This window comes from Arachis hypogaea, chromosome 15, assembly GCF_003086295.3.
Source record: "Arachis hypogaea cultivar Tifrunner chromosome 15, arahy.Tifrunner.gnm2.J5K5, whole genome shotgun sequence".
Lineage (NCBI taxonomy): Eukaryota > Viridiplantae > Streptophyta > Magnoliopsida > Fabales > Fabaceae > Arachis > Arachis hypogaea.
In genome coordinates this window covers 76853724-76865697 of record NC_092050.1, presented here as the reverse complement: position 1 = coordinate 76865697, position 11974 = coordinate 76853724, and the positions used below count along the sequence as shown (strand labels likewise).

The following is an 11974-nucleotide window of genomic DNA, read 5'->3' as shown; positions in this document are numbered from 1 at the left end:
TTTATGACCAAGGACAATCCCCTCTGTCACCATAAAGTGGCATTTCTCCCAGTTCAGAACTAGGTTTGTCTCTTGGCACCTTTGTAATACTAAGGCAAGATGATTAAGGCAATTGGGAAAGGAATCTCCAAAAATCGAAAAATCATCCATGAAGACTTCAATGAACTTTTCAATCATGTCTAAGAAAATAGACAACATGCATCTTTGGAAAGTTGCAGGGGCATTGCACAATCCAAAAGGCATGCGCCTATAAGCAAAAACTCCATATGGACAGGTGAATGATGTTTTTTCTTGATCTCTTGGATCAACCACTATTTGATTATAACCCGAATATCCATCAAGAAAACAGTAATATGCATGTCCTGCCAATCTCTCCAGCATCTGGTCTATAAATGGGAGTGGAAAATGATCCTTTCTAGTTGCCTCATTGAGTTTTCTATAGTCAAAGCACATCCTCCAACCTGTTACTGTTCTTGTGGGTATGAGTTCGTTCTTCTCATTGGATACAAATGTGATCCCTTCTTTCTTTGGAACCCCATGGACAGGACTCACCCATGGGCTGTCGAAAATGGGATAAATGACTCCTGTTTGCCATAGCTTCATCACTTTTTTTTGGACCACTTCTTTCATGACATGATTCAATCTTCTTTGGGCTTGAATGGAGGGTTTGGAATCATCTTCCAGCAAGATCTTATGCATGCATATGGATGAGCTTATCCCTTTTAAGTCAACAAGGGTCCATCCAATGGCATCTTGGTGCTTTTGCAGCACCTTGATTAATTCCTCTTCCTATTCTTGACTAAGGGCAGAATTGATGATCACTAGGTAACTTCCATCACTTCCCAAGTATGCATACTTGAGAGTAGGGGGCAGTGCTTTTAGCTCCAGTTTGGGTGCTTCCTTCTCCTTTTTCCTTTCCTCCCATATGCTGGGAATAGACATTTCAGCTGAGTTGACATCAGCAACCTCAACATTTAACATGGAATCACCCTTTGTCAATCCTTCAAGTGCTTCTTCAAAGGTTTCTTGCACCATAGTTTCCACTGCATCTAGCCTCATACACTCTCCCAGTGACTCTGGTGGATAGCTCATGGCTTTGAATACATTGAACACCATCCTCTCCTCATGTAGCCTAAGCGTAAGTTTACCCTTTCAGACATCAATAATAGCTCCATCAGTGGCTAAAAATGGCCCTCCCAGAATTATTGAAGCCTTAGCTTCTTCCTCCATGTCCAATATCACAAAGTCAGCAGGGAAGATGAAGTCTCCTACTTTCACTAGCAAATCTTCTACTATTCCATGCGGGAATTTGAATGACAGATCTGCCAATTGGAGGGCTGAAGAGACGGAAGATTGATGGTTTAGAGGTTATAGTAAACTCTCGTTGTAAGTATAGTTACTAAACCAAGCAATCAGCCTTTCTTACAAAAGTTTTGGTTGTCACAAGTAACAAACCCCTTAAAAATTGATAATCAGAGTATTTAAACATCGGGTCATCTTCTCAAGGAACTGCAGGGAAGTATGTTCTTATTATTGGTTATGAAGATTGTAAATTGGGGTTTTGAAGATGAGGAACAAGTAATTTAAATGGCAGGTAAAATAAATAAAAGACTATAAAATAAATAAATAACTGTAAAACACACTTTTGGCAAGGTATAAGAGATTAGAAGTCCTATCCTAGTTATCCTTATCAATGATGATGATGATTGAATCTTAATTCCACTTAGTTAGCCTTTACTCAAAGCAAAGAAAGGTCAAGTGACTAATTAGTTTGATCTTCAAATCCTAGTTAATCCCTAAGGAAAGATTGGGATTATTGAAGTTCAATTCAATTAGCAAAGATAATAATTATCAATCACGTTGAGTTTGATAACTCCTGAGTTACTGAATTCTTAACCAAGACCAAAAGGGAAAAAGTAAATCTACTGGAATAAAAATGTCTTCAGATTGAAAGCAACAGTAACATAAATAAAAGAGAGCAATAATTTGGGACATATAGATTAAAACAAGGGTGATGTAAAAGGTAGGCTAATTTGGGAATAGTGAGCTAGAATCAAACAATGGCCTCAATCACTTTCTTGGTATGTATCTATATTCTATAATCGGACATATAGATTAAAACAAAGTAAAGAACACCAGAATAAATAAGAAGGGCGGAACACACAGGAATAAAATATTATGGTTTAAATGTAACCATGCAATTAAGCTCAAAACTCACAGGCTGTGTGTTTTCTAACTCAAAAATCATATATCAGTTATATATGTCAAGCATGTAAAAATTAAGAGTTCCCATTATTCTCAATGTAAATCTTAAGGTGGCTTTAAAGTTCTAGTGTTTCTCCTTGATGAAATGTTGTTAACTAACTAACATGTAATGCTATATATACAAGGTGTGGGTTGTTTTTATTCTGTTAAGGTCTCTAGTTTACTTCCTTTTTATATTTTTAATTTAAACTAAGTTATCTTATGCTAAAAAGGGTAAACTATACTAATTAATCCATATTTTCTATAACTAATAAGTTAGAATTGCAACTAAACTAAATGGCTAAAATATGAACTAAAGTGCAACATGCAGAAATATAGTAAAAATACATGAAAATAGCAACGTATAAGTACTGAGAAAATAAAAATAAAAATAAAGAGAAAAATACAGAAAAATAATAAAGTAAAAAGAGTCTGTAGTGGTTCACCAAAAAATATACGCCAGAGATGGCGACCTCCCCACACTTAATATGAAGCATCGTCCCTGATGCTCACTCAAGCAGGGTGTGAAGGGGTGTCATCACTAGAAGGATGGGTAGCCGGAGTCTCTGTGGTGGTGGTCTGAGGATCTGCCTGCTGCAGAGGAGGTGCTGACTGAATAGGAACCTCTGGGTCTGCAGCCTGAATCTGATGCGGGGCGTCCTGCTGGGGCACAGCCTGCTCTATGCCTGCCTGCGCAGCCTCTCTCTGTGGATGGGTCTCTGCCTCGTGATCATCCGCCTCTTCCTCAGATGGCTCTGATGGGGTGTCAGGCTCGGAGGGGATGTCACTGCCAGAATGGATCATCAGCTTTAGGTGCTCAGAGGGTCGCCTGCTGCGACGCTCAGATCTCTCGTATCGCCGCCGGTTGCAGCGCTCCATCTGATCTAGCTACTGAAATAGGCAGTGCACTAAGTGATAAACTGGCTCTGAGGCAGGTGGAGGTGCAGTGGTTGTAGCAGGGGTAGCTGTAGAGGAAGAGGGGCCGGCAGATAGTGTGGCTGTCTCATCAGTAGGAGTGAGGAATGGAGGTCGGTAGCCAAAAGCCAGAAAGTTCCTGCTGTGAGGGATAATTTTCTTGCATTCTGCAGTAGGTGGCTTCTCATCAGCATCCTCCCAAGGCACGTCAGCTCGACGGCCAAGCTATGTAATCAGATATGGAAAGGGGAGAGTGCCTTGGACGTGGACCCTGGCCATGTAGTACCGAATGAAGCGTGGCAGGTACAGGTCCTTACCCTCCATCACACACCATAGGAGGGTGATCATAGCGGCAGGTAGCTCCGTCTCGTGAGTACTCGGCATAATAAAGTTGCTTAGGATCTGATGCCATAGCCGAGCCTCATCATTTAAGTAAATCCGCTTGATTTCCTTAGGCATGGTGGTGTTCTGACCCATGACCCATGGAATAGTCGGGTCAAGGGCTATCCTTGCCTTGACGGCATCCCAGTCAAACTTCATGAAGCGCATGTCCTCCTCAGCCTGTTGATAACCATCTGGCTGATCAGGTTTAGGCAGAAGCTTCAGAATATCCTCAATGGCCTCTTCAGTGACCAATATCTGCTTCCCTCTTAGGTTTACTGCATCTAGGGAAGTTTTGAAGTAATTGCAGTAAAATTCCCATACCCAAGATGCATTGACCTCAGTCAGGTTTCTCTCCAGGAAGAACCAGCCTCTTTGTTTGATCTGATCAGAGGTGTATTGCTGGAGTTCTTCTGGGATCTTCAGAGTCCTTTCCAGGTACAGGTTTCTGGAGGTTGCAAACACCGGATACTTCGGCTCGCAGTATCGGTTTGCAAACTGAATGGGTTCAGTAGCAGGGAGTAGCTGGTCAGCCTTCTCCTGCGGGGTAAAGTGTTTCTCCCGCCAGGAGTCATCATGCATGATGTCCAGGATGGACATGGAGGATTCTCCTCTTTTCCGTTTGCCAGTTGTTGCCTTTCCCTTTCCTTTTCTTTGGGTGTCAGACATCCTGAAAAACAGAAAACCAGGATATAATAAAAATAGGAAAAACAAGTATGTAAATCACAAAATAAGCATATAGTGGCAAAGGAGCAGTGGAGTAATGAAAATAAGTTAAGTAAATGTGCATTAAGGATTGAATATGAGTTAAAAGTCCGAGAAGAAAAAATTAACAATCTAAAATGTATTAGAAATCATGTTAATTAGGAAAAATTATCATCATGCCTTGGTTAGAAGGTTAAAGAGAATAGTGAAAAACCAGAAGAGATGTTTTGAAATGTGAGGTTGGTTAGGAATGAAAAAAGAGTTTCGGAAGTTAAAATTAGTGAATTAGTAAAAAGTGGGTTAGAGTAAGTGGCATGATGAACATTTTCTAAGTAACAAGCATTCTCAATTAGAAGCTACAGTTAACTCATCCAAACAAGGAAATCAGGTTGATGATGTCAGAAATTGGAAGCTAAACATCAAAAAAGCAAATTATGAACCAGGAAATCAAAAAGAATAAGAAAGCTTGCCCTGGTATTCATGAATTGGGTTGGTAAAAGCATAGTAAAGCAGAGTTCAAAGTGCCAAAACTAAGACATGAATGGAAACAAAACAGTTTACAGAAAAATGGACAGTATTCCGGCTAAAATTAGATGTTCCCGGAAAATAAACAGTAAGCAGGACAGTTCATATGAATTAAAACAAACTGCAATTAGGTATGAACAAGAAAGAACATTCGTAATAGCAGCATGAAAAGTATGAACAGCATATGAACAAAACTAACATCACAGCAACAGCAGAATTGCAAAAATTATAAAACAAGAAGCACGAAGAGCGCAATTAATCAGGCCTAAATCCACTAACCACATCCTAGGCTACCTAACCACCTAGAATCCACTACAACATGCATATCTAACTAGCCTAATTATGAACATAAACAGAAAAATATGTAATTAACTGGGAATTGAAAGAAGGGTGGCGTTCGGCGGAACTTGGTAGGCGTATGAATGAAAGTGGGACAGAGAGATGGCTGGGGGATGGTGGTGGTGGCGGCTGACGCGGTGGTTGAGGGTGGTTGGCGCGGCGGTGGTTAAGGGAGGAAGAGAGAGAGAAAAAAGAATAAAGAGAGGGAAGGGAGAAGGGGTGGCGTTGTGGCGATGGGGTCTGGGTGGTCGACGGTGGGGCGGTGGTCGGTGGTGGTGGCTGGAAGTGGGTGGTGGTAGGTGCAGAGAAGAGAGGAAGGAGAAGGGGGTTGGGGGGGCGCGAATAGGTAGGGTTCGCGTGGCTGGGGGGTTATCAAATTTGAATCCATGCGATCGCGTGAGCACGCGGTCGCGTCACTGGGGTGGAATGGGGGTTGACGCGATTCCAGCGTCGTTTCAGCACAACTCTCTGTCTCCTTTGGGGTGTTGTGCAATCCACGCGATGCGATCGCGTCGCTCACGCTGTCGCGTGGGATGGTGTTGTGCAAGGGACACGATCGCGTCATGGACGTGACCGCGTGGATCGTTTTGTGCGAAACGCACAACAGCCGCATGATCCCAGCCCAACTTTCTGAGCGTTGGATCCTTACACTGATTTACAGGTCACGCGGCCGCGTGAATGACGCGGACGCGTAGGGGGTTGTTTTTCGCAACTGACGCGATCGCATGAGAGATACGGTTGCGTCGCACGCCTACTCTCTTTTTTTTTATGCAGGTATGCAATTATGCAGTATGCAATGCGAATGAATAATATTCAGGTTCAATTGAAAAGGAAAACAAAACTAAATAAAACGAAATAAAACTGAAAAAGAAACGACCATACCATGGTGGGTTGTCTCCCACCTAACACTTTTAGTTAAAGTCCTTAAGTTGGACATTGGATGAGCTTCCTGTTATGGCGGCTTATGTTTAAATTCATCCAGAAATCTCCACCAATGTTTGGAATTCCAACAGCCTCCGGGGTCCCAAACTAGGCATGTAAAGCTTCTGAGTATCTTCAAGCAGATTGTTAGGCTCCCGGGGTGACGAATGTCAGAATAGATTCCAGGCTCTCAAAATTTGCTTTTAAATCCGCCTTCGTCTTGATCTATATTTTTCCATCCGTGCGGTTTAGAAAGTAGATTCTCACCATGGTGACCAAACATTTTCCTAGATCCATTCAATTGATCATGATGCCAATCCGTGCACTTCGAGTTGAAGCGTGGAACCTTATTGAACCTTGTGCACCAGCTCTGAGTACGAGCCATTTCTCTCTTATTCTTAAAGCCGCAGAGAGCTCTAAGCTGGCCATCTGTTTCAAGTAACCCATATTCAAGTAGAAAAAATAAAGCTAAAGGTTAAGGATTGTACCCACTTGAAGCTTGTATTGGGTGGTAATGGCCTTGGGATAGGTGTTTCCAGTGGTTTTGTAAGTTCTACTCCCTTGTGCTCTTCGGTGAATTTCTTCACTTCCTTGCAGACTTCTTCAAATGCATCCATGTCCTGATCAAAGCCTTCTATGTCTTCCTCGTCACTTAAGTCATAAACGGGAGGTTGAGAGAAATCTACCTCCGCATCATCTTCGTATTCACTTGGGCAAGATTCTTCCATCTCAGAGAATTCATTTGTTGATGCAAGTTCATTACTGGGAGAACTTGACTTGAGATTATCATCATCAAGGAAACTTGCTTCTTGGATTATTCCGTCTAGTTCTTCATAAAAGACTTGCTTTGGGAGTTGTGCACTATCCTCCTTAGCATCAATTGTAACATCCTTGACAGAATTTTCCACAATTCTGGATTCCCATGGAAGTTCAGCGTCTCCTAAGTCTTCAACCAACTCTTCTTCTTTTACAATGACAGCTTCCTCTACTTGTTCCAATACGGAGTCATGCCCTGTTCTGTCCACTGGAATTTCTAGTATCTCCTTCATGCTATGCTCTTCTTTAGATTGTCCACATGGGGCTGTGGGAGGTCCTTGAATGTTCGAACGTCTAGAAGATAATTGACTTACAGCTTGCTCCAGTTGATGAAGGGTTGTTTGAAGTTGATCTACTGTTTCCTTGAGGCGAACCTCTGATTCTCGGGGTGATGGATTTGGATGTGGTACATGGGGAAGTGGTGGTGTTTGGGAGTAATTGGATTAGAATTGGGGTAAATGAGGATCATATGGTGGTGAATGGTGAAAAGGAGCTTGTGAGTGTCGTGGTTCGAAGTTACGTTGAGAGGATGGTCTATAAGCACAGGGTGGGGCTTGTTGGTAACTACAAGGTTGTCCACCATGTCTATTGGCTTGGTATGCATTGTAGAATGGTCTTTGTCCATGATATCTTGGAGGGTGTTGTTGCCTAAAGGGTTGATCAGATCCTCTTGGCTCCATCCATCTTTGATTGCTCTGACCTTGATACATGTTCCTGTTATAACTTTCACTCCTTTCAACAATATTAGAACCAAACTCAAAGCGAGAGGGGTGAGAATTCATAGTAGCTAATAAAAATAAAAGGAGAAAATAAGAATAAATAAACAAGTAAAAAAGAAATATTTACAATAACCAATAATAAGGCACACGATTGCAGTTCCCCGGCAACGGCGCCATTTTGAAGAGACGGAAGATCGATGGTTTAGAGGTTATAGTAAACTCTCATTGCAACTATAGTTACTAAACCAAGCAATCAGCCTTTCTTACAAAAGTTTCGGTTGTCACAAGTAACAAACCCCTTAAAATTGATAACCGAAGTATTTAAACCTCGGGTCGTCTTCTCAAGGAACTGCAGGGAAGTATGTTCTTATTATTGGTTATGAAGATTGTAAATTAGGGTTTTGAAGATGAGGAACAAGTAATTTAAATGGCAAGTAAAATAAATAAAAGACTATAAAATAAATAAATAACTGTAAAACACACTTTTGGCAAGGTATGAGAGATTAGAAGTCCTATCCTAGTTATCCTTATCAATGATGATGAAGATTGAATCTTAATTCCACTTAGTTAGCCTTTACTCAAAGCAAAGAAAGGTCAAGTGACTAATTAGTTTGATCTTCAAATCCTAGTTAATCCCTAAGGAAAGATTGGGATTATTGAAGTTCAATTCAATTAGCAAAGATAACAATTATCAATCACGTTGAGTTTGATAACTCTTGAGTTACTGAATTCTTAACCAAGACCAAAAGGGAAAAAGTAAATCTACTGGAATAAAAATGTCTTCAGATTGGAAGCAACAGTAACATAAATAAAAGAGAGCAATACTAAACTGAAATACCTCAAATAACATTAATTCAAAGAGTAATCTGTAACATAGAAGAATTCATAAACTAAATTGAGAAGATAAATAAAAAGGAATGTTGAACTTGATAAAAAGAGATAATCCTAAAAGCAAAAGAAATCCTAATTCTAAATCCTAAAAGAGAGGAGAGAACCTCTCCCTCAAAACTACATCTAATTCATGAATACTAACTAATTGGAGACTCCCTTTGAATGGATGCATTCCCCCACTTCATAACCTCTGATTTGTGCCTTCTGGATATGGATTTGGGCTAAAAAGGGCTTCAGAAATCACTGGGAGCATTTTCTGTAATTTCTGGTGCGTGGCCTCTGTCACGCGTCCGCGTGGGTCACGCGGTCGCGTCATCTAAAGTTTTCCTTGTCACGCGGTCGCTCCAGTCATGCGTCCGCGTCAATGACGCGGTCGCGTCACTACCATTTCGCGCTGGCATGCGGCCGCGTCGTCCATGCGATCGCGTCACTGCCAGTTTCTTCAAAAACTCCGTTTTATGCTTCCTTCCAATTTTGTATGTTTCGTTTCCATCCTTTAAGTCATTCCTGCCATAGAAGATCTGAAACTACTCAACACACGAATCACATCATCGAATGGAAGTAAAGGGTAATTAAAATAATTTATTTTTAAAGCATAGGAAACATGTTTTTCACATACATCACATAATAAGGAAGGGAAAGTAAAACCATGCAATTTATATGAATAAGTGAGTGAAGGATTGAATAAATTACTTAAATTAGGCACAAAGTATATCATAAAATATGGGTTTATCAAGGGCCATTCTTGTTGGTTTGGCTTCCTCAATTTTCATTCTTTTCATCATAGTTAAGGACATTAAATTTATACTAGCTCCCAGATCACATAAGGCTTTTTCAACTGTTATTTCCCCTATGATGTATGGGATTTAGAAGCTTCCTGGGTCCTTCAATTTTTGAGACAGCTTGTGTTGAATGATAGCACTACATTCTTCAGTTAAGATCACAGTTTTATTATTCCTCCAGCTTCTCTTCTTGGTCATTAATTCCTTCAGAAACTTAGCATAAAGTGTCATTTGTTCTAGTGCTTCTGCAAAGGGAATGTTGATCTAAAGTTTCTTGAAAATCTCCAAAAATTTGGAGAATTGGATGTCCTTTGCATTCTTCATTAGGTGCTGAGGGTAAGGAGCCATTGGGACATATAGTCTTAGAACTTCTTTCTCTTTTGATGGAGTGGGAACAGGTTCTTGTGCTTTTTCCTTGTCATCTAAACTACCCTCTGTTTTCTCCTCTTGAAACTCCTTTGAATTCTCGGCCAATTCCCTTCCACTTCTGAGGGTAATAGCTTTGCATTCCTCTCTTGAAGTTGTTTTGGTGACATTACTTGAGCTATGGCCACGAGCTTTCTTGGATAAGTATCCAATTTATGCTTCAAGTTTCTGAGTCGCAGCATCTTGATTTTGCAGATTGGATGTTACTTCCTCTTGGAATTTTTTCATGTCTTTAATCTCCTTGCACAGGTTTGCAAGCATAGCTTCCATTTTGGCCATTCTGTCATCATCATGTGGTGATGGTTGGTTGGAATTTGGGTGTTGAGAGTGGTTGTTGTGGCTTTGGTATGGTGGCTGTGAGTAAGTGTTTTGTGTTATCTGGTATGGTTTTTGGTTGGAGTTTTCGTGAGTGGAGTTGTTATACTGGTTTGGGTTATGGGGTCTGTGTTCTTGGCCTTCGCTTTGTTGGTTCCCCCATGCAAAGTTTGGGTGGTTCCTCCAACCATAGTTATAGGTTTTAGAGTATGGATCATTAGCTTGCCTAGATGAATTTCCAAGGTAATTATCTTCCTCCCAGTTAACTCCTTCTTCTGTCTCCAATTCTTCTTGAGGAGATGGTTGAGTGTGGATAGCCGCAGCCTGAGTCTTCTCCATTTGCTTGGTCAGTTCAGCTAGTTGCTTGGTGATCATCTTGTTCTGGGCCAAGATTGCATCCATATGATTTAGTTCCAAGACTCCCCTGTTGTTGCTCCTATCTGAGGCATAAAAGTACTCATTGTCAGCCACTGTCTCTATAACATCAGTGGACTCTTTAATGGTCTTCTTCTTGTTTAGGGAACCTCCAGATGAGTGGTCTACAGCCTTCCTTGATTCACAATTCAGCCCTTCATAAAAGATGTGGATTTGCACCCACTCATTAAACATATCAGGGGGACATTTCTTTGTCAAGTCTTTGAATCTTTCTCAGGCTTCATAAAGAGTCTCACCATCCTGTTGTCTGAATGTTTGCACTTCAGTTTTTAGCCTATTTACTCTTTGTGGAGGGTAGAACCTTGTTAAGAATCTGTTCATTATATCTTCCCAGGTGGTCAAGCTTTCCTTGGAGAATGATTCTAGCCATTTTGATGCTTTGTCCCTCAAAGAAAATGGAAACAGTAGCAATCTATAGGTGTCAGGATGAACACCATTAGATTTAACTGTGTCACATATCCTTTGGAATTTAGTGAGATGCTCATTAGGATCCTCTTGTGCACTTCCTACAAAAGAACAGTTGTTCTGGACAAGAGTTATGAGCTAAGGCTTCAATTCAAAATTATTAGCATGGATAGTTGGCCTTTGAATGCTGCTACCATAATTTCCTAGATTTGGATTGATGTATGATCCAAGAACTCTCCTCTCTTGTCCAGCAGGGTTAGCTCCACCTCTTCTGGCATGATTGTTCACCTCTCCTTCATGATGGTTTTCCATATCATCCTCCATGGTTATATCAAAGTATTCCTCCTCTTCTTCGGCACCAACAACTCTTTTTCCTCTTGCTTCCCTCCTTAATCTCAGGAAAGTTCTTTCCGGTTCACTATCAAATGAGGTTGAGGTTTCCTTTCTCCTACCTGTCATACAATGAGCAAGTACAAGAAACAGCAAGTGTAGAGTCTACTAAAATAGAGTATAGTTAGCTTGGTTAGAGCAATTTATCAAATAGTTAGTAGGTTAGCTTGCTGAAAAGTAACAAAGTAAGGAAAAATTAAAGAGAAATAACTAACAGAAAATTGCAGAGAATAAACTGAACAATTGGAATTAAAATTCAATTAATCAAAAAGAAAAGTAAAGTGCTCAATCTAGTTATCCTTCAATTTAGTAATTGTCAATACAAAACCAATCCACGGCAACGGCACCATAAACTTGATTCACAAAATTTGCCTCTCAACAAATTTCCTTCTGGCAAGTGCACCGGATTATCGTCAACTAAAAACTCACTGTAGAGTGAGGTCGAATCCCACAAGGATTGGTAGATTGAGCAATGTTAATTGGAGAATTATACTAGTTGAGCAAAATCAGATTCGGTTGAGAATTGCAGAATGTAAAATGGCAGGAAGCTTAAATTGCAAGAAAGTAAATGAACAGAAATTAAATTGCTGAAATTAAAATGAATGAAGCTTAAATTGCAAGAAATTAAATGGGAATGGGAATTAGCATGAAATTAAAGAGTAAAAAGTAAATAGAACGGGTAGATCAGAAATGGGGATTCATTGGGTTTCAGGAGATATTGAATTCTCCGGATCAAATCATTTTCATCTCTTCCTCAATCAAGGC

At 40.5% G+C, this 11974-nt stretch overlaps 1 non-coding gene across 1 annotated transcript; it reads left to right on the top strand.

Moving 5' to 3' along the window:
• The first annotated feature begins 10582 nt into the window (after positions 1-10582).
• On the top strand, positions 10583-10690 carry LOC112753314 (small nucleolar RNA R71). Its single transcript, XR_003177706.1, has one exon. It is a non-coding gene; the product is annotated as a small nucleolar RNA R71 (small nucleolar RNA).
• The last annotated feature ends 1284 nt before the right edge of the window (positions 10691-11974 follow it).